The 24346-nt window shown below is 32.9% G+C and overlaps 1 protein-coding gene across 4 annotated transcripts in view; it reads left to right on the top strand.

The window, feature by feature from the left end:
• LOC145296728 (uncharacterized) overlaps nucleotides 1–24346 on the top strand; it is a 52713-nt gene that overhangs the window by 11713 nt on the left and 16654 nt on the right. The window contains exon 1 of one of the 4 annotated variants that reach the window (XM_080142739.1): nucleotides 3577–3703. The exons of 2 other annotated variants lie outside the window; for them this stretch is intronic. The gene's annotated coding sequence lies outside the window, so the exon portion shown is untranslated. Of the gene's footprint in view, nucleotides 1–3576; nucleotides 3704–17176; nucleotides 17605–24346 lie in introns of those variants that run through there. One more of the 4 variants, XM_080142737.1, reaches the window with a different exon arrangement.

Here is a 24346-nt window from a genome sequence, read left to right as displayed (position 1 = left end):
AAGTTGAGGGTTCATTTTCGTTATACAGAAACAATCGGTTATTGTTATGTCAATACCGACAATACCGATATTGACATAATAATAACGGATTGTTTCTGCATAGCGAAACGGATCTGTAAAAAAAATGTACCCAGATTTTAACGTTTTGGATGAGCTGTTTTGCACGAAAAATATATATTTGGATCTTGGAATGTAACTATACTGTTATTCTTTTATATGTGCTCTGTTGTTGTGGCTAACTTATATTGAGCTTCTAAGCAAAAAGGATTGGTATACACAAAAAGTGAACTATAATATAAATGATAAATCGAGTTTTATTAATACTATTGATGGAGATATATATCCGTGTTTTATGGGGGTTTTTTTTTTAGAATTCTTCGATCTAATTTAAAGTTAGGGTGCATCTGGTTTACGGTAGAAAGAGGTTATAAATTCGACATTATTAGGTTCAATAACTCTATAATTATCATTTTGTTATTTACGTTTAGTTAATAGTTGGATGTATATATGGACATCGTCGACGTATCTGGCATGAATGGAGGGTTTAATTGCAATCTGTTGTCTTCCTTTATTCACAGCATCTTATTTTTTAGAGGGTAGCACTTGCTAAATGGTGACCCTTCCTTTCCCAATATTTATAATATTAATGTGTTTTGTCTATTTTTCTTATCCGACATTTTAATATGTAATAATCCGTATTATTTGGATTCATCAGATTACTGTTCTCATCTTCAGTGTGATTTTCACAACGTTTCGGTCGATGTAACCTCCGACCATCTTCAGGTGTATCTTGTCGAATTCGGGAATCTGGACGGAATATAGGTGGGAACCCTTTATTTACTTCACGGGGATTGATAATTTGTATTATTTGTACTATTCGGACTAATGTTCTCATTTTGAGAATTATTTTCTCAACGTTTCGGTTGATGTAACCTCCGACCTTCTTCTGGTATATCTTGTCGAACTCGGAAATTTAGATCGAAATTTCGAACGGAACCGTTAATGAATATTTTTCTGATTAAAACGATCAATTCTGACCGGTTTACTACATTTTTTTTTTATAATTACAATTTTATGATGGCATGAACATTCTCTTCTGTAATTTAAAAGGATCGAATTATTGAAGTTAGTTTTAATAGGAAAAGTGATGAATTCGCCATTGTTTGTTTGCATTAAATTTGTTTGTCTTTTTTATTTTGTTTTAAAACCTCTTAAGCTTAAGCCTTAAATTTAAAAAAAAAAAGATAAGATGGATTGTGATCAAAATTAGAACAAGAATGTTAGACATAAGGTTTAGTAGTATTACATGTTGATTTTAATCTTCATACGAACACATAAAAGTGGTGCAAAATTGTTCTGTTTGGGGATTCATTTTACTCGTCCTGGGATGAGTAGTCCTCTAATTTATCTCAGTTGAGAAGTCACACGTTGTATATAAGTCCATTTGAAATAATTTTTTAACCTATCACAATAAAACAATAATACAGGATGTCTTGTTTATTTAAAAATGGTTCAACGTATAATATTTTCAGTTCTACGTATTATATAAAGCGTACGTAGCAAAGAAAGGAGGCACGGGAATTTAGGTTTAAAAAATGTGCATCAATTATTAATGGATTAGATTTTTAGACCATTATATACGAGAAAAAGTTATACCCCATTGACTTAAAATGAGTGCTTTACGCTAGACTTCTGGAGTAAACGTGGTATTGTGGTGACAAATCCCTATTGACCACTAACTGTGCATCGATATAGGTACGGACAAAAATGTCGGAAAAAAAATAGGGGGGTGCATAGTTTTAAAAGCCGAGTTATCATAATTGTTTTGTAGGCTTCCGACTACTTTTGGACTGTATTTGAAAGTTCAAACACAAAGTTAATTTCCAAAAGGAAAAAAATATTTGTACACGTGAAAAAAAAAAGTTTTAAAAAATGTTTTCATGGCGAGCTAACCAATTCAGTTAAATTTTGAAGTTTAATAAATTAATTGTAAAAATCTTTTAGAAGATAAATATTAGTTTTCTGGGTCTATTTCAAAGATAATTAGTAACGTCTGAAGATATTGAACTAAATTTAAAAAAAAAAAAAACACCTTGTTTATACAAAAATAAAACTTAATTGCCCCTCAAAAGCGAGGGATTCTGCCTTCGTAGAATTAGAACAAAACGGAAGTCGTGTAAACATGTATTATACGGAAGCCGAAAATATCAGAAAGTCGAAAGGCTATCTAAAAATGACGTCAGGTAGTTAAAGGGATGTAGGGGGTGTTAGTTTTCTTTTCTTTTCAGCCATACATCCGTACATTCTTATCGTGAACGTTTGTATAATTTTTTTACAATTTATTAATTTAATTATTTTCTATGTTCCTTCTTTTAAATTAATTGTTTTTTTTATTTTTTAAGATTATATAAAACTTATGTTGCACCGAAAGTTTCACATTCATGCAAGCAAAGAAAATATTAGAATCTTACATATAAAAATTATGCGAAACCTGTAATCCAAAAAAAAGAAGTAGAAATATTTTTTTGCAATTATAATTTGTGTGAAAATATTAAATTAGCAATGCTTAATTCAATTATAATATCGGTAGTTTGAGTCATTAATTATTCTTCGAGATATATTGAATTCATTAATACGGACTTTAGGGGCTTTTTTCGTAATGTTGCTGTAAAAGTTAATTTTTTTTTTAATTGTTATAATTTACGATGCTTTGTTTTCATAAAAAAGCAAAGTTAAATTCATGCATTTTTTTTTTTTTTTTTTACTACTGAAAACCATAACTTTAGTAAAGGTGTTTTTGGTTTAAACAAAAGTAAATTTCCACTAACACTTAAATAAAAATAATAGGTTCATCATATTCCGTAATTATTGTCTGAAAAATTAATTATAATTGGTTAATTTTCTGATGTTTAGTGAATTTTAAGTAAAGGGGAAGGGGTCAGAATGTTTATACATTTTGAAAATCGGCATTCATTTTGCGCGTACTTACCATAATAACTAGTTCGTTACACCTTACATCTTATTATAACAAAGGTCTATACAAAATTTAAGCCAGGTCGGACCAGTAGTTTCCGAGAAAAAAGTGGAACAGACAAAGAGACAAACAAGCAGACAGGTAGACAAAGAGAAATTTAATGGGGATACAAAAGTGTAGTATCTGTTCTTCAGATGCTGCACTTCTATTTCTTGTTCTCTTTCGGTGGAGGAGAAATCCTTCACGACTGAGACAATTTTTATTTTTGTACCTTTTCTCCACGTTAAAAAACGACCCTGGTGTCTAACTCTGTCCCGTGGGGAGGCATAGTAAATAGGTACAATATATAAGGATGTGTGGGTCTTGCTGTGATATGGGTTCGTCAGGATAGGTGCTCCCTCAGCGTTGGCGTGACGTCATCGTTAGCCCTTGATTGTTCGTCAGTCTGGTATCAGGTGTGGCTGGAATGTGATCAGTGGGATGGGTGGTGAACGAACATTTAACGGATATGGTGCGAGTTATCTCAAATTTATAGTAGTGGTTGATATATTGATCTTATAGTTTTTTTTTTATTTTATAATCAGTTGTCTTGTCAGGGTAACAAGAATAGGTCGTCTTAATCTAATGGGGTTGGGTCGACACAAGGTGACCTCCGGCTGGCTGGGTTCTGTGACAGAGTCCTGGTATGATCGCTGCCTGATGCTGTTTTAAACTGCTTAAAAGCAACACGTATGTAGAATTGTAGATTTGTTTTAATTGTTTTGTTTAACGGCATATCAATCCTTTTCAATTGCAACGAATATAAAAATACACAAATTTGATGCTAGCATTTTTATTGCTTTGATTTTGTGAAAATAATATTTCCATACTCGATTATAAAAACTCGTAATCATGGAGCTTAATAATTGAGTCAATTAATTTTTATTTTAATTTTTATTGGGATATGAACATTACGAATTTTACAATATTTAAATTTTGGTTAAAAAATATAAATAAGGTATATATATACTCGTGAGCAAAAAAAAAAAAAAAATGGGCCAAACAAATTTTATACATTTTATTGCACTAAAGGCTATATTGAACAAAGAACAATTGAACAAAGAAACTTAAATGAAACTAATAACACAGAACAAGACATATACTTTAATAAATGCTTAGGATTGAATCTCATTTCCTTTTGATTTCTTTAAAAGATCAACCCTTTTAGACATGCTCTCAACCAAAGTGGAACACTGTGAAGAGGAGATGCTATTCCATTTGCTTTGCACAGCTTCCCACAGTTTGTCATTATTCAAAAAAGTTCTACTGGCCAATACACGAGATATTATGGATAAAATAATCTCGATTGGGTTTAAATCTGGGCTTTGACGTGGTCAAAATATCACATTAATTGAATTATCAGAAAACCATTTTTGTGACTTAAGTTGTGTGTGCAGGGGCATTATCATGTTGAAAACTAATGTTCTGGGATATTCCAAGCTTCTGGATACTGGGTAGCAGTCCTGTTTCTAATATTCGAATGTATTCCTTTGCATTGAATGACTTCTCACATCTAATAAGTTCCACAGTAAAAGTTCCGTATACCATTATCCGTCCATTCCCATGTTTAACTGTCGTTTTTATGCAACTTGTCGAAAATATTTTTTCAGTTCTTCGATTACACCGTTCGGGAACATCGGGAGCATCACTAACAAGACAAAATCTTGATACATCTAACCAGAAAACATTCCTGAACCAGTCTGTATCATTTTTGCCATAACACGAAAAAAATCTCTTTTTATCATTGATGTCCTTCTTAGATAAAAATGATTTCTTTGCACGACTTTTAGAGGAAAATCACATTTCTTTCATTCGTCTAGAAAATGTCCGACCCCTGTTTTGAATTCTTTGCTATGGTACCTATAAGCCTTCTTTCGATCCTTCAAAACAGTTAATTTAAGCCTGTGGTCGTCCTTCAAAGTGGATGCTCTAGGACGACCAGATCCAGATAACCCTTTTACCAAGCCTTCGACTTCGAACCGTTGACCAATTTGCTTCACTACAGAAAGAGATGGTTTCACCTTTTCTTTTCTTAAAATATCAAAAATCTGATTGTAAGTCATTTTGGACTGCCTCAATCCTGCAATTCGATTTTTTATATTCTCGCCAAGATGCGATCTTACCATTTTTAGGATTCATTTTTCACTTATTATTAGATGCTATAATAATAATGATCTGCAAAATAGAAATTTCCTGTTACAATTAACAAAAATTCATGGAAAAATATTGAAAAATCGATTTCTTCTTTCTTTTCATTCTTGGCCCATTTTTTTGCACATGAGTATATATATATATATATATATATATATATATATATATATATATATGTGTGTGTGTGTGTGTGTGTGTGTGTGTGTGTGTGTGTGTGTGCATATATATATATATAAATGAGAGATGTATATATATATATATATATATATATATATATATGATTATTTAATTTAACCACATAAATTAATATACGAAAGTATAAATTTATGCATAAACTTTACATATTTACTTCAACAGTGCTCAATTCGTAGGTAGATCTAGATAGTAAGTTATAAAATATATATGGCAATTAAGCTACACAGAATATTCCGCGTTTCATCCACGCATAAGCCTGATGAATCCTAGGATAGATGAAACGCGGAATAGTCTGTGTAGCTTAATTGCCATATATATTTTATAACTTACTATATATATATATATATATATATATATATATATATATATATATATATATATATATATATATATATCAGAATAATGAAATGCAATAAATCTACTGGTATGCAAATTCAGTGATTATCGATCTTACAAAATATTATTGGATGTAATATTTTATATAAGACAATCCCAGTTAAATAAAATTGCTCAATATGCAAGATACAGCAAATAAATAATAATTTAGGAATTTAAATTTTATGATTTGGAAATAATGAATTTCAAATATAGAATTTTATTGTATGCAAAACAAAGAATACAGTTTAATAAATATATTCCTTAACCCATGAGTTTTCGATGTTTATTCATCTCCTCAGAGGAAAAATATTAGCAAATATTATAAATGGTTTGCACCTAATTTGCTAAATGTAATAAACATAGGAAATTATAATTAAAAGTTTATAAAGTTTTTAAATCATTTCAGTTACATAGAATAAGGGAAATTAGATATTTATGCAGAAAAAAAGGATATTGAACTTCAAATCCAAAATGTTATGCTAAATCCTGAAATGGACGTTCTTGGTAGTAGGGAGTTAAAAAAAATCCAACGCGTATTGTGATTCTTCCAAGGCACCATGTAACAATCCCATGTAGACATATTTACTTCGTTTCTCCTTTGGTTCGGTGAGTTTCAAAATTCAAGCCTGTTATATTCTTACTTTAAATAAGAATACAACGATTTTTCCCTTTTTAGACTTTGTCCAAAAAATTCGGTCCTTTTCCTTTCACTTCTCCTCACCATTTGTGTTTGTCGACTTTTTACTTTGGATTTCTGAGTTACTGGTACTTCCTTGTTTGGAGGCTGTATATGGAAAATATGTGGTAGAGAATGAAGCGTAGCTTAATGGCCACACACACACACACACACACACACACACACACACACACACACACACACACACATACACACACACGCACACACACACACACACACACACATACACATTGTTATATTCTTACTTTAAATAAGAATACAACAAGAAACACGGGGTTATGGTTGAAAGACAAAGAGGTTTATTTACAAGGGAATACATGTGAAATAATAGAAGAATAAGGCATAAGAAAGCTATATGGTTAAATCCACCGTTTAGCTCAAATGTAAAAACCAACATACCTAAGGAATTCTTTAGAATAGTAGAAAAATCATTTAAGTACCCACATAAGTACAGCACAATATTAAACAAAAACTCTATAAAAATATTATACTCTACAATGCCAAATCCAGCCCAGACACTGATTTCAACAAATAATGTGAAAATTAAAAAAGTTCATAATCTTCCCCATAATTTAGTCCTTAGGAATAAATGTGACTGCCAAAATAAAGATGAATGCCTTCTAAATAACGATTGCACACACAAACACGTGCTATAAGCTTGCACAGTGACGCAATAGATTATCCTTAAACATTTACCATTTGAAAAAATATAACACCCACTACTTATTACTATTTATCCAATAAATTAAATTATAGGTCATATTGAGATATTTCTTTCTGATATCTTCCTATTTCCATATTGCTTAGTAACTCACCATGCACACATTTACATATTATAAATTAAATCCCAACACGCAAATTTCACTTCTAGAAATACTGTATCAATACTGTTTTGACACCTCTTAATTAATAACATGATAAAGCTAAATTCTCATACACTTGAAAAATATTTTCCCACTATATATATTTGAAAATATGAAAACTCATAATACTCAAAAATGCGTCATCTTTGGTACTGGATGGCAATCCTATTTTCGTAGGTTTTATATTATTTTTTTACTATTTTCTTTTATTATATTTATTTTACCTTACAATTGTTGTTGTTGTTATTATTATTATCATCATTATTATTGTTATTATTACTATTATTATTACTATTAATAATATTATTATTATTGCATTTAGTAGTAGCATTGGTAGTAGTATTATACAGATAATTATCCTTATCATCGTGATTATTATCATTGCTAATAGTATTATTATTATCATCATCATCATCATCATCATCATTATTATTATTATTATTATTATCGGTATTATTATACTAATATTATCTTATTATTATCAAAATAATAATCATTATTAATGCGATTATTATTATTATTATAATTATTATTACTATTATTATTATTACTATTACTATTATTATTATTATTATTATTAATATGTCTTATGGTTAAAAGGCATTAGCGTTGGGAAAAGAGAAATAACTCACGTAAATGCAGCAAGTAAATGATAGTATATTTTATTTTATTGGCTAAAGCGAGTATTCGCAAAAATTAAAAAGACTTCGGGTTTTAATCTGCTTAAAATAAACTTTTCACTGGTCGACGGGACTGCACGTCGAAGAAGAGGAAAAAAATGATTTCGCTAAGCACGATAAATAAAGTGTTAACAAGAAAAGGAATTCTTTTTCGCACAGTAATCAAAAGAATAGCCAATATTAAATAAATGTTATAAACTCTTTTCACAGATAAATAATAATTATTTCTAAGGAAAAAAGAAGAAAAAATGTGTAAGATCAACAAGGAATTGAACCCAGTACCTACACATTACGAAAATTGAAAAATGGCAAAGGAAATTTAACTGCTTCTTTTCCATCTGTTTTTTATTGTCAGTTGCTGCTCGTCGTTTTGTTTCTGTATTGCCAATTGTTCTTCTAAGAGCCTTTTTTCAAGTTCTAATTGTTGACTTTGTTGGAATTTCACGATTTCCAACATCTGTTTTGCAAAATCGTTCATTTTTTGAAGGTTGAGAATTACTTAATATGACAAAATAAGTTTTTTCAGAAACACAATTCATTGATTTACTTTTCCTATAGTACCAACTCTATAGAAAAAAAAGACAAAATTCGTACGTGGTTATTTAATGAATATATATTTATTTCATCGTGTTGCAATTTTCTTGGGAAAATAATTCGGCGTTTGCATATATACAGAAAGCATACTATTAGTATCAAACGTTCATTAAGAACATGCATGAATTGCGTGCGCCATTGAATGTACTATTAAAAAGAACAAAAAATGAGACTGGACGCCTGAATGCCAGGCAGCGTTTAAGAAATTAAAATATGTATTAACGTCAGATTTATCCCTGACTCATTTCAATCCGGAACAACCGACGCAAGTTCTTATAGGATCGGGGCATGTATTCTACACAAGATACCGGATGGGTCCACTAAGCCGATCGCCCACGCATCAAGAATTTTACTGCTGGCCGAGAAGAATTACTCCCAAATCGAAAAGGAAGCACTGGGGATCATATTCGGGGTTACAAAGTTCCACCGATTTTTACACGATCGTAAATTAAAATTATAAACTGACCATAAGCGCTTATAACCATCTTGGGCTCTAAAAAGGTCTGCCAACTTACAAAGCCAACAGACTGCAAAAACGAGGGACAATTCTACTGAATTACGACTTCAGTATGGAATTTCTTACATCTGCAAATTAAGTCACGTAGACGGATTTTCGCGATTAATCCCGAAATCAAGGGAACCGCTGGAGAACACACACATAGCGTCACTACAAAGTGAAAAAGACTACACAAATACTGTATAATACGATCAAGGAACTACCAGTGACTTTGGAAGATCTAATACGGGAGTCTGAAGAAAATAGTTTCATCAACGAAACGAAACAAAAAATTCAGTCAGATGAATTGGTGGCGGAAATTTATTCTATGTGCAATGAGGATTTCCATACGGGGCACTCTGGGGCTACTCGAATAAATAGCCTCATGAGGTCCTACGTTTACTGAAAGAGTATGGACACTGATATAGAAGTCATGGTAAAGTCGTGTAAGGGATGCGTGTTGACTGCAAAAGCGCCCCCAATACAATTTAGCCCGTGGCAAACAATACACATAGATTACTCAGGCCCACTGGATGGAAACTATTATTTAATAGTGGTAGACTGTTTTCCAAAATGGCCTGAGGTATTTCGATGCAAAAGTCCAACGACGAATTTTACAATTAGTGCTCTTCACGAATTGTTTGCTAGGTTTGGTGTGGTCAATTTCTAGTGTCTGACAATGGCACACAATTCACTTGAGCAGATTTTAAAAGCTTCTGCGAGGATCTCCAGATTAACAACATAATGACGCCAACCTATCATCCCCGATCGAACGGTCAGGCAGAGAGGTTTGTAGACACGCTGAAAAGAGCTCTGAAGAAGGTTAAAGGAACGACCTCAGAAAAAGCGCTCCAGCAGTTTTTACAAGTTTACCGAATTACGCCAAATGAAAGCGCCTCATCGAAGATGTTGCTGACAGAGTTAATGTTCGCGATGAAAATTAGTCCGGTTATCGAGAAACTTTTGCCAAAACAGGTGAAACCGCCAAATACTACAGTTCCTAAAAAGAGGTACTTACCTGATGAAAAGGTATTTTTCCAGGTACACAAAAATAATAGTACGACGTGGGAACTAGGAAAAGTCTAGAAAAGGATCGGGCGGATGGTTTACATTATCGAAGGTCCAAGATTTACTCACAAGAAGCATTTAAACCAAATTCGGAAACGTATCACAGATGACGAAAGACAACCTCCTGCTGAGCAAAAAGAGGTAATGGATCAGATATATGAGATGTTCGACTTGCTAACATCACAAGCAGCCGGACAACGCCGGTCCTCCAGGAAAAGGAAAATGATCGAGCCGGTAGAGATCAACCCCAGGAAAAAGAGCTATATGATCATTCCAGGGGAATAAAAAGCTCTGGAGGGGGTGTTGTGTGGTATAAATCACCCCTATTTGAGAACTAAGTGGAATCAACCAGTCCTATGAATACCACTGGTTTCAGATGTGACCCGTTCACGTTGCCGGTCAGCAAATGTAACCTTTCCTGGTTGAACGTTTCTACATGTGAACTGTGTTCATCCTTCCGCTGCGTCTTCACTCTGTCACGCTGGAAGAGAATCAAATCTCATGCACACACAGACAGTCTCGATTATCTATTCTACTGGTTAATTCAAGATAGATGTACAATTATATACTTATATACAAATTGTCCGTATTTTGCCAGGCTCCACCGAGCCCAATAATAACGATAGCTTGATTCTCTCTCTCTCTCTCTCTCTCTCTCTCTCTCTCTCTCTCTCTCTCTCTCTCTTTCTCTCTCTCTTTCGATATGCGGGGAAGAGAGGTAAGGGGTAACGACTCTTTGATTGTATTTTCTTCTCTCAAAATCTCAGCTCCAACTCTATCTGCCGATTTTGGTGTGAGGACCCGTTTATATAGTCACGTGTCGGTGTGGGGTGATCGCTTCCCTAGACCAATAGCAACTAATTACGTAATCTCAGGGGAATCCCCAAATTCACATATGGACCTGCGATTTTGCAAATTTCTCTCAGGCCTGTTTCTCACGACAACCCCGATTCAGCGCTCGCTGGCATCAGAAATGAAATCATATTTCGTTATGTCTCTCAAAGTGACATCAAGTTGTTATTTTCACCAACAACAAAATTCATATGTTGGTTTCACAAAATAAAACAAATCTCTCTTTCAGCAAGATCTAGTTGATGTTGCCTGGGCATGCAACAATACTTAATGAATAAAGCAATCATATCTGCCCGGCATTCTCCAGTGTTTAACCGCATGCTACGAACATTCTCCTCTCATACTACTTTAGTGCCTCCTGTATTCTTTATGATAAATAAATATTATATTTATACACTTTACACTACTTGTGGTTTCTTTCATTTATAACCCCTAGCACGGGTCCACAGCAATTACAAAATAATAATAGTACATCTTTAAGTACATGAATTAATAACCTAGAGTACAAGAAAATTCCCTCTTCAATTAAATGGAGTATACTGAAAAAAGCTAGATCATACATTCGAGGAGCTAAATTTTGTAATCTGCGTATCTCTGAAGCAGTTAATATTATCACTTTCCCTAAACCTATAATAAATACCAAAAACGAGTTAGTTTCTAAATGTAAACACAAGAAAGATATTTAAATACAAATACGAATACTGAAGTGCTAAACAATGCGAACGATACATTATTTAATCGTCGCAATTTTGTTAAGTTTGAAATAGAAGACGGTGTGTGTCTGTGTGTGTGCGCGCGCACGTTTGCGTTTTTTTTTTTCTTCCTTTGAAGATTGTAATGCCGGGTATGGGGCAGCCAAACCAGCTGCCAACATTGCCCCGCTTTTTTATTGAAACCAACCGAGAGCTCTTTTTAGTATCCTCGCTGTTCCCTTAAGTGCAATTGTCTGAATCTCTTTTGCACTTGGTTCACCAGGAATATTAGTTAGGTAGGACTTCAGGTTCTTCTTCATAAGTCCTGTGGCACCTATGATAACTGGTATGATCGATATCCCCTTTAGGTATGTGCGTGTGCGTGTGTGTGTGTGTAGTACATTATTTATTTCTCCCCGACACACATGGCGGGATGATGTGACACAAGAGTCAGAAAGTGGGATTTGAAAAAGCCAGCACCCTAGAGCAAGAGCACTTTGGCTTGCCAAAAAAAAAATTAAATAAATAAATACCTGTGTAGCTCGGTCGACATTCAAAAGGTGTGAAGAAAGTCTGGAAGGGTGGACCTTCTTGGATTGCACAGGATCAGAGACACTCCTCAGCCAACAGGGAACAAGACATCACAGCAATACTCTAGACTCTTTTGGCTTTGGTGAGGAGGGAAAAACCACCTCTGTGCGGGTATGCATACGTGTTCCAGTAAAAGATAAAGGTTTAAGTTGCTCTTGCGAATCAATGCCCCTGATAAGCGATTTGGCCACGCAGACCAATCAGTATGGAGGGCGCATTGATTTCGTTTCTCCCCTAAATAACTGCTTTAGCCCCTTTTGTGAATACACAGTCGGTCAGAAAAAAAGAACCCGTCAAACTTTAAAAGACTCTCTCTCTCTCTCTCTCTCTCTCTCTCTCTCTCTCTCTCTCTCTCTCTCTCTCTCTCTCTCTCTCTCTCTCTCTTTGTCCCAGTGGACAGGAGAGAGAGGGGGGAGAAAGAGCATAAAGATGAGAGACAGAGAGAGTGAGAGAGAGACAGAGAGACAGAGAGACAGAGAGAGAGAGAGAGAGAGAGAGAGAGAGAGAGAGAGAGCATAAACGATCTTCGCCCGACCTGCGACAGCCCGATGATTTTTAACTCTTCCTTTTCCTCAGCCGGACACAGTCCAACTTTCTGCCGCTGAAATAAGTTTTTTTGTTATGTAGTTAAAGGGATTTTGTTGTTGTCGTTGTTTTGTTTTGTTTTTTAATTCAATTTTACGTTTTTGACTACTAATTAATTTATAGAGATGCATCTCGCATTTATAAATAAGCTTGGTAATCTTGGAATCATATCATTAATTTGCTAAAGACATAACTGAACAAAATGTATGGTTTTTCTTCGTTATAATAGCGAAATTCGAAAATTGAAATATTGAATTTCAAGTAAAACCAACGGTATCCATTTAATTGACATGTCACGGTAATAAACATATCCAAAGTTTGCGAAACACGATAAAGTAGAAAATTAATTATTAATGGAAATAGTTTTCGAAGAAAATTAGCGATAATTGAGTTTTGTAAAAAAAAAAGAAAAAGAAAGAAAGAAAAGGACAATATAAATCGTAACAAAAGAGAAGTAAGTATTTTTTTAACTGAAAATCTTTGGCCAATTTAATAAAACTAAATTTTTGCTAATTGTTTTCAAAAACTGTTTTCATTTATAACTACTATTCTACCTTATCGTTTTCGTTATTTTTTTAAAATATTTTCTAGTGTTGGAACGATTAATCGGAATCAGAAATCGGAAAAATCGGAACTTTTGGGGGTATCGGAATCGGAAAAAGTTGTGGCTATTCCTTTCGTTATCTTTTTTATTTGATTTTACTTACACACAAAACTCTTCATAGCATGGTAGTAATAATGAAATAATAAATATTCCTTGATTTTTAAATAACCAGTAAAACTAAAATCTGACGATAAGCCCCCCCCCTCCGAGTTGGGTTTTACGTTTGAGAAAAGGTATGCACATTTAAAATGTTTTTCCAGTAATCAGGAAAAAAAAAACAGTTAGTTAAACTAGCAGGCTGTCCGGCATTGCCCGGTCGTAAAATACGCTTAAATATGATATTTTGATTAATGCAGATTTCGTACTTATTATTATATCATTCAAACACTACCGTGTTTGAACATATGGTAAAGTGGTAATTTTAGCCATTTAGAACTGCTTTAAAGCTTCACCGCTCATTCATTTTACAACCAAATTTCAAACAATTATTACAGTTTAGATCACCTTCTCAGCTATATTGTGAAAAAAATTTTTTGCAATTTTTGTTCAGTAAAAGAAAAGTTATGATGAATTTTCTGGTGTTCAAAATGGTAAAAAATGTAAGGGCGTGAGCGACGCTTTTTATGACTGGTTTCCATAGCAACATCGTCGCTTCAGTGACTACTGTCGCGAAAAGAGAAGCAACTCGTGAAACAGACAGAATGAAAGCATGAAAGGGAGATAATTAAGGGGTATTTTATTGAAAGCAGACGAGTGCCGTACGTTGTTATTACATATGTATTTATGGGGGCAAAAAATAAGACTGAAATTAAACAAAGAACAAGTGAATTTATTGGAAACCTGGAAAAATCATGGATTATAGAAAAATGCGAGTATGAAAAGTAATATGGTTAAGCTTAAACATTGAAAAGTAAAGGACTAATTGTTAAAACAGGAAAAGAAAAGGACAAGATATTCTAGTAAAAAATATAGTAGAATATCTGCATGAATATAATACACGAAATAGTTAACTAAAGATTATCATCCCATAAGAAAACCGAAAAAAACTAATAGGGATTAATTAAAATGAATATTTAAAATAATATGTAAATTAACTAGATCTTTTGCAAATGAATGCAATTCCACGACTTATATATAGCAAAGTAGTATTTTCTTTTTAAAAAAATAGGAAAAAGGCTTGCCTTTTTTTTTCTTGGCCTTCTAGCAAAGATTGAAGTGAAGTTAATTGGTCAATGTATGGAGGAATCCTTCATACTGAGATAATTACTATTTTTTTGGAAACTGCCAAAGTGCTTCCTTTTTGCCCTTGTTTTAGGGGAGCTGGTTTTCCCCCACATTAAAAACGACTTTGTGTCTAATTTGCTTTCGTGGGGAAGCAAATAAATTCATAAATAATCAGGAAAAAGAGTTTTAATATGAATATCAATACTCAAAAAAATTATAGGAGTATAGATATTTACATGTAAAAAGAACCGGAATCGGAGATTTAGTACGGAATCGGTAATCGTACCGGAATTGAGGAAAATATTGGAATCGCCCCATCACTAATGTTTTCATTATTGCGACATGACAATGAAGTATATACTTTTGGTTTCATTTGTGATGTAATGGAATAACCTAACATCCCTTCATAGAGGAAATGAACTATGGATATATTGACCCTCTCACGTGACTGAGGCAGAAGGAAAAAAGACAGGAAAGGAATAAGAAAAGAGGTCGAGTAACTCTTATTTCACATGTATTCCCTTGTAAATAAACCTCTTTGTCTTTCAACCATAAACCCGTGTTACTTGCTGTATTCTTATTTTAAAAAATTCGAAAATTGATAATTTGAAATTCAAATTATCAATTTTCGAATTTCACTATTATGACGAAGAAGAACCAAATGTATAGAACTACAACGTTGTTTTACATCCAATGTTATTATTCAATTATTATTATTTATGCATATTCTCAAAAACGAACGACTCAGGTCAGCCGGCGGATTGTTTTTCTCCCGACCCCAACATCAACAGAGATTACACTATTCGTTCCCTGTTGATTGACAGAATTTTGGGGTCGTCACCAAAATCCGTTTTCCAAGGTAACGAATTGAAATAAATAAATAAATAGATAAACATGTAAAGCAAATTTTCCGGAATTGGGAAACTAAAGAAATGAGTAAATGAAATACAGACCCGAAATGTGATTAAAATGATCCGAATGTTATTAAAAGAAAATAAAATGTATAGGTTGCTTTTATTTCCCAAAGCTAAGGTAAAGAACCCTTAAGGTAACATAAAAAAATAAAAAAACAAATACAATAAAACAACAATTCTTACTTGAAAGGCTGAAAGAAAAAGAACATAAAAAACAGAAAATAGTTCTTTTAAAACTTTGCCTCAAGTTCAGTCTTTCTTTTAACAAAAGGGATTTTTCAAGGAAAAAAACATGCAAGGTAGAGTTGCAAAGGTCTTTTAAAGTTTTTTCCTTTCTTCTCCTGTCATATTTTTTCAAAACAAACGAAACCTTCAAAAGGTTTTTCAAAAGTATGGCTCTCTCGTCCGAAGTATGGAGTGTCCGAAATAAAATTCCTCTGCTCAGAAAATGGTTGTCTTCTTCTTCTTCTTCTTCTTCTTCTTCTTCTTCTTCTTCTTCTTCTTCTTCTTCTTCTTCTTCTTCTTCTTCTTCTTCTGCTTTCGCCAGAATTAAAATTCCTTTTCTCTGAAAAGATCATCAGGCTTCTTCTTCATTCGAAAACCTTTCCTCGAAAGGGGGGGGGGTGAAGAAGTAAAATCAATGTTGACGAGTCTCTCTGCCAACAGCTTGAAAAAGGATGGAATAAAAATGGTGACAGGCTCTGTCACACTTTTTCCTTCTCAATAAATGGTGTATTTTAGAACACCAATTTCAAACCGCTACCCTTAGTTAAGTAGTTTGAATTTACATCGAATGATCCAAAGGAATATCGAAAAACAAGTCTTGCTCTCAAGAAATCTTAACTGGAACCAATCAGAAAGAATCGCAAAATGGGATTTCTGGAACTGTTTCCAGAACAGCCTCACTAACAAGAACACACGGCAACCATCCGCGAGCGAAAGGGATAGAGAAAGAAGGAGAGTGAGAGAAAGAGAGAGAGAGATAAATGACTGCGAGAATTTAAATGATAAAAAGGAAGGGAGGGAGAGAAAGAGAGAGAGAGAGAGAGAGAGAGAGACGCACGCACACACATTCGCCAGCTGAAAAGGCTTCTCAGTTCGTATAATTGTTAGACGAAATATGACCAAGAGAGCAAGAGGGGGGGGGGTAACATGAAAGCTAACCAAGACCTCCCACCTCCTTTGCTGAAGGCGTCTAAGTCGATAAAAAAATAAAATTCCGACATGATTGCAGTTTAATGCTGATTCAGTGTAATTCAAGGAGGTCCATCCTCCCAGGTTTTGCCTTCTCTCTTTGAGAAGGAAGGTTAGTTTATTGATAATCGTCCGAGGCACATTTACCGGGGAATGCAGTCGGTTGCATGGTCAGAGTGCTCCTCCTCTGGAGTACTGTCTTTTCAATCCCACTTTCGGACACTTGTGTCACATTTCTCCTGGTGAGAAAGAAATATACAGATCAACTCAAAACGCAGGTAGATTTTGTCCGTTCCACATGAATACTTATTTTTCTATAGAATCTGCCAATAGGAGCAGAAAAGGAAGTAATCTGTTCTGGGGGCAACCCTTCATATCGGACAACTATTTTTTAAGTCAATTAGTTTGGTCAATATGGGGGAATCCCTTCATATCAGAGTGCCCCCTTGGGGGAGCTGGTTTTTCCTCTCCACATTAAAAAACGGCCTTGTGCCTAATTTGCTCAGTGGAGAAGAAAATAAATAAATAGAATCTGCCAACCATGGATATTGACTCATCCATGTGTATCTAACCGTGACTGCCTCTGCTTTGATGGGCTATTTTTATATAAATAAAGGCAATTTTTTAAAATCTATATATTTACATAAAAACTGTAGAACATTCGGTGACCTTATTAAAAAAACACGTTTGAACAACGTTTGTATCTTATTGTTGTTGTTGTTGTTGTTGTTGTTGTTGTTGTTGTTGTTAGTCCTTTAAGATAAAACGGTCATGTAAAGGCGAACAAAATTTCTACGATAGGACACCGACAACGTAAGTAATTTTGACTTATAAACAATTGCCTTTGGTTTATACATAATATAAATGTGGAAGTTGGGCTTAATTTTCGCAGTAACGGTGATATAAAGCCACCCTCTTTGAAGTAAGTAAACGCTACACGATATCAGCACCTTATCTGTTATTATATATATATATATATATATATATATATATATATATATATATATATATATATATATATATATATATATATATATATATATATAGTAATTTATAAAATACTAGCATTTCAGCCCGGCCTTGCCCGGGTGTTTGAAGGAGTATGTTGAGAAAAAAAAAAAGAAAAAGAAAAAGCGGTCAATTTTTTTTAACTTTGACCCCTATTATGTCCCCTTAACATTTATTGTTTTGGACTCAAATCAAGTTATTAAGTTATATCCATGTCCAAGGAACCTATATCTAAAATTTCAAGTGTTTAGACCCACAATTGGCGGAGGAGTTTGGTAGAATTCTCAAAGGTCAAATCGTTGAACTTTGACCCCTTGCTCGGGTGTTTGGAGGTGTATGCTGTGCAAAAAAAGCAAAAAAACAAAAAAAAATGGTTAATTTTTTAAAAATTTGACCCCTATTATGACCCCTTAAAATTTATTGTTTCGGGCTCAAATCACTTTATTAAGTTAGATCCAGGTTCAAGGAACCTATATCTAAAATTTCAAGTGTCTAGACCCAAAATTGTCGGAGGAGTTTGCTAGAGTTCTTAAAGGTCAAATCGTTGAAATTTGACCCCTTAACAGCCAAATTTCTGGCTGACACCCGTCACATCGATTTTCCCAAATCTCAGTACCCGGTATTTCAAATTTCGAGTCTATAGACTAAAAATTGACAGAGTTATTGCGTAGGGAAATGTACACAGACAGACAGACAGACAGACAGACAGACACGTTCACTTTTATATATATACTAGCATTTTAGCCCGGCTTTGCCCGGGTGTTTTGAGGTGTACGCTTAGCAAAACAAAAAAAAGTCAATTTTTTTTTAATTTGACCCCTATTATGACCCCTTAAAATTTATAGTTTCGGGCTCAAATTACTTTATTAAGTTAGATCCAGGTTCAAGGAACCTATATCTAAAATTTCAAGTGTCTAGACCCAAAATTGTCGGAGGAGTTTGCTAGAGTTCTTAAAGGTCAAATCGTTGAAATTTGACCCCTTAACAGCCAAATTTCTGGCTGACACCCGTCACATCGATTTTCCCAAATCTCAGTGCCCGGTATTTCAAATTTCGAGTCTATAGACTAAAAATTGACAGAGTTATTGCGTAGGGAAATGTACACAGACAGACAGACAGACAGACACGTTCACTTTTATAGATATATAGATATATGGCGATTAAGCTACACTGAATATTCTGTAGTTGGATGAAACGCAGAATATTCAGTGTAGCTTAATCGCCATATATATTTTATAAATTACTAAATAGCTCTACCTACGTATTGAGCACTTTTGAAGTAAATACTTAAAGTTTACGCATAAATCTATACTTTCGTATATTAAATTTATGTGAATAAATGAAGTAGTTATATATATATATATATATATATATATATATATATATATATATATATATATACGCATCCCCACTATATTACCTAGCATCTTCTCTACTCTTCTGATGAGAAGCATTAGGCTTCGAAATGCTTTGGCATAAAGAGTACCTTCTTTCCCCCAACTAATCGATTGTATTGCCTTATTGAATAAATGAACCAATCTATATCCACCAATATATAGTTCTGTGACTTCATTTCCCACTCCGACTGTTTATTTATATATACATATATATATATATATATATATATATATATATATATATATATATATATATATATATATATATATATATATACGTATGTATGTATGTATATATTCCTATATTTACTATTCCAAAAGTGTCTGTCTCAACAAAACGTTTTATTTAAAAAAAAAAAAAAAAGTAAGCGTCTTTAATATGTCGGTGGACGGTGGACTGTGTTTATATTTTTGATTATCCGTCGCTGATTTTATTTGTGAAAAAACATGTGAATTTGTTTATATCATCGTCATTTACTATTCCAAAAGTGTCTGTCTCAACAAAACTTTTTATTTAAAAAAAAAAAGTAAGCGTCTTTAATATGTCGGTTGGACTGTGTTTATATTTTGACTATCCGTCGCTGATTTTATTTGTGAAAAAACATGTGAATTTGTTTATATCATCGTCATTTACTATTCCAAAAGTGTCTGTCTCAACAAAACTTTTTATTTAAAAAAAAAAAGTAAGCGTCTTTAATATGTCGGTTGGACTGAGTTTATATTTTGACTATCCGTCGCTGATTTTATTTGTGAAAAAACATGTGAATTTGTTTATATCATCGTCATTTACTATTCCAAAAGTGTCTGTCTCAACAAAACTTTTTATTTAAAAAAAAAAAGTAAGCGTCTTTAATATGTTGGTTGGACTGTGTTTATATTTTGACTATCCGTCGCTGATTTTATTTGTGAAAAAATGTGTGAATTTGTTTATATCATCGTCATTTACTATTCCAAAAGTGTCTGTCTCAACAAAACTTTTTATTTAAAAAAAAAAAAAAAAGTAAGCGTCTTTAATATGTCGGTTGGACTGAGTTTATATTTTGACTATCCGTCGCTGATTTTATTTGTGAAAAAACATGTGAATTTGTTTATATCATCGTCATTTACTATTCCAAAAGTGTCTGTCTCAACAAAACTTTTTATTTAAAAAAAAAAAGTAAGCGTCTTTAATATGTTGGTTGGACTGTGTTTATATTTTGACTATCCGTCGCTGATTTTATTTGTGAAAAAATGTGTGAATTTGTTTATATCATCGTCATTTACTATTCCAAAAGTGTCTGTCTCAACAAAACTTTTTATTTAAAAAAAAAAAGTAAGCGTCTTTAATATGTCGGTTGGACTGAGTTTATATTTTGACTATCCGTCGCTGATTTTATTTGTGAAAAAACATGTGAATTTGTTTATATCATCGTCATTTACTATTCCAAAAGTGTCTGTCTCAACAAAACTTTTTATTTAAAAAAAAAAAGTAAGCGTCTTTAATATGTCGGTTGGACTGAGTTTATATTTTGACTATCCGTCGCTGATTTTATTTGTGAAAAAACATGTGAATTTGTTTATATCATCGTCATTTACTATTCCAAAAGTGTCTGTCTCAACAAAACTTTTTATTTAAAAAAAAAAAGTAAGCGTCTTTAATATGTCGGTTGGACTGTGTTTATATTTTGACTATCCGTCGCTGATTTTATTTGTGAAAAAACATGTGAATTTGTTTATATCATCGTCATTTACTATTCCAAAAGTGTCTGTCTCAACAAAACTTTTTATTTAAAAAAAAAAAGTAAGCGTCTTTAATATGTCGGTTGGACTGTGTTTATATTTTGACTATCCGTCGCTTATTTTATTTGTGAAAAAACATGTGAATTTGTTTATATCATCGTCATTTACTATTCCAAAAGTGTCTGTCTCAACAAAACTTTTTATTTAAAAAAAAAAAGTAAGCGTCTTTAATATGTCGGTTGGACTGAGTTTATATTTTGACTATCCGTCGCTGATTTTATTTGTGAAAAAACATGTGAATTTGTTTATATCATCGTCATTTACTATTCCAAAAGTGTCTGTCTCAACAAAACTTTTTATTTAAAAAAAAAAAGTAAGCGTCTTTAATATGTCGGTTGGACTGTGTTTATATTTTGACTATCCGTCGCTTATTTTATTTGTGAAAAAACATGTGAATTTGTTTATATCATCGTCATTTACTATTCCAAAAGTGTCTGTCTCAACAAAACTTTTTATTTAAAAAAAAAAAGTAAGCGTCTTTAATATGTTGGTTGGACTGTGTTTATATTTTGACTATCCGTCGCTGATTTTATTTGTGAAAACATGTGAATTTGTTTATATCATCGTCATTTACTATTCCAAAAGTGTCTGTCTCAACAAAACTTTTTATTTAAAAAAAAAAAGTAAGCGTCTTTAATATGTCGGTTGGACTGAGTTTATATTTTGACTATCCGTCGCTGATTTTATTTGTGAAAAAACATGTGAATTTGTTTATATCATCGTCATTTACTATTCCAAAAGTGTCTGTCTCAACAAAACTTTTTATTTAAAAAAAAAAAGTAAGCGTCTTTAATATGTCGGTTGGACTGTGTTTATATTTTGACTATCCGTCGCTTATTTTATTTGTGAAAAAACATGTGAATTTGTTTATATCATCGTCATTTACTATTCCAAAAGTGTCTGTCTCAACAAAACTTTTTATTTAAAAAAAAAAAGTAAGCGTCTTTAATATGTCGGTTGGACTGAGTTTATATTTTGACTATCCGTCGCTGATTTTATTTGTGAAAAAACATGTGAATTTGTTTATATCATCGTCAGTTACTATTCCAAAAGTGTCTGTCTCAACAAAACGTTTTATTTAAAAAAAAAAAGTAAGCGTCTTTAATATGTCGGTTGGACTGTGTTTATATTTTGACTATCCGTCGCTTATTTTATTTGTGAAAAAACATGTGAATTTGTTTATATCATCGTCATTTACTATTCCAAAAGTGTCTGTCTCAACAAAACTTTTTATTTAAAAAAAAAAAGTAAGCGTCTTTAATATGTCGGTTGGACTGTGTTTATATTTTGACTATCCGTCGCTGATTTTATTTGTGAAAAAACATGTGAATTTGTTTATATCATCGTCATTTACTATTCCAAAAGTGTCTGTCTCAACAAAACTTTTTATTTAAAAAAAAAAAGTAAGCGTCTTTAATATGTCGGTTGGACTGAGTTTATATTTTGACTATCCGTCGCTTATTTTATTTGTGAAAAAACATGTGAATTTGTTTATATCATCGTCATTTACTATTCCAAAAGTGTCTGTCTCAACAAAACGTTTTATTTAAAAAAAAAAAGTAAGCGTCTTTAATATGTCGGTTGGACTGTGTTTATATTTTGACTATCCGTCGCCGATTTTATTTGTGAAAAAATGTGTGAATTTGTTTATATCATCGTCATTTACTATTCCAAAAGTGTCTGTCTCAACAAAACTTTTTATTTAAAAAACAAAAACAAAGCGGGAGACCAGTACCCGCATTAAGCTGGTCTGCAGTTTGACATGTTGCTGGCTATCTTGCTCTTGCTTGTTGCTGGATGTCAACATTTTGAACCGAGAGAGAGATTTAGCTGTTGTACAAAGCTAAAACTCTGTAACATCATCTTTGTATAGATACTCCCTCGGGCATTTGTCTATTATAAAAAAAAGGGGGAAAAAAGTCCTGTAGCGATAAAAAAAAAAAAAGCTGTGACGGGGGTACGCCTACAATGCTGGATGCATGTAACAAATTCATCTGCCATCATAATATGTATCTATGTATGTATATGTGTACGTATATTTATATATGTGTGTGTACATTTATATATGTGCATGTGAGTTTATATGTATTTATATCTATGTGTATATGTGTTATATACTGGGTGATATGGCCGTGACATCTAATTTGTTAGCACCATCTATATTCTAACTATCCGAGATTTTTGAATATCTCGATAGATAGAGAGATAGTTCGTTTGTGCATATATGCATATGTTGTTGTAACTCGTCTAGTGAATGGATTGACCGCTGTTCATTTATCTATGAATAACGAGACGCTTTGTTATAAAACAATTTGATTTATTTAATAACAACATATACACATCATACGGCGGTGAAGGAGAGTGTGACGGGGTGGGTGTGGTTGTGACCGTGACAGGCAGTTGAGCGTCGTCTGTCCTCTCTGCTGTCCTCTCACTCTGACTCTTGACTTGTTTATGATTGCTTTTTATGAATTTTCCCGTTAACCGATTTACGTAATCGACCCACATTCTGACCCTGTTGATGTTTGCATTTGGTCTTACTTGCGGCCGAATTACGTCATCTTATTCCCGGGTTTCATTTTTGTCGGTCAGGGTTTGAGTTCATCCGAACTTTGCTCCATTCAACGTCTGACCCATAAACCGACTTGCGTCATAGGACGAGGTCATCCAATTCCAGTTCATTCGCCCCTCCCCTCTTATTGTACACTCCTCCCATACCACCAAAAAAAGTTTTATATATATATATATATCATAATTTTTTTTTAAATTCTAGATTGCATGCATATTTCTCTTTTTTTATATATATTTATTGTTCTTTTTTCAATGACGTCTTTATCTGTTCCACAATAAATCATTTTTTTTCTTGTCCACTATCGTTAATGCATTTGAGTTATTTATTTTTCTATATATATATATATATTCTTCTTTGTGGACATAATTTAATATTATTAAAGCAAATCCATTATTACGCACACACACACACACACACACACACACACATTTTTTTTTTCATTTCTTTTCTCGGGGTCTCTCTCAATGTATGTTTTTGTTTCATTTCAAATAACAAAGGTGGTATTTTCACCCCAATTTTACAAATTGACATTGAGGCAGCCGACGTCCGATAGACTATGCTTGCTTCTGCTCAAATTACATAAGTTTTAACTTTACATTCCAATTACTTTTTTGAAATGAGAAGCAGCTCTATCTTTCCCTAAGACATCAGTTGCTTTAACCATGGAGATAAGGGATCTTTTATTTTTTCCTTTTATTGAATAGGACGGTGTTCACAGTTTACTTAATCTATTTACAAACAGAGTATTTTTCTAACCCATCCTAAACAATTCCTTCTCTCCTGTTCTTCCTCCCCGCTA

The sequence above is a fragment of the Euprymna scolopes genome, chromosome 17 (assembly GCF_053919585.1).
Source record: "Euprymna scolopes isolate OS-2025 chromosome 17, ASM5391958v1, whole genome shotgun sequence".
Taxonomy (NCBI): Eukaryota; Metazoa; Mollusca; class Cephalopoda; order Sepiida; family Sepiolidae; genus Euprymna; species Euprymna scolopes.
This window is presented reverse-complemented; position numbering and strand designations above follow the sequence as displayed.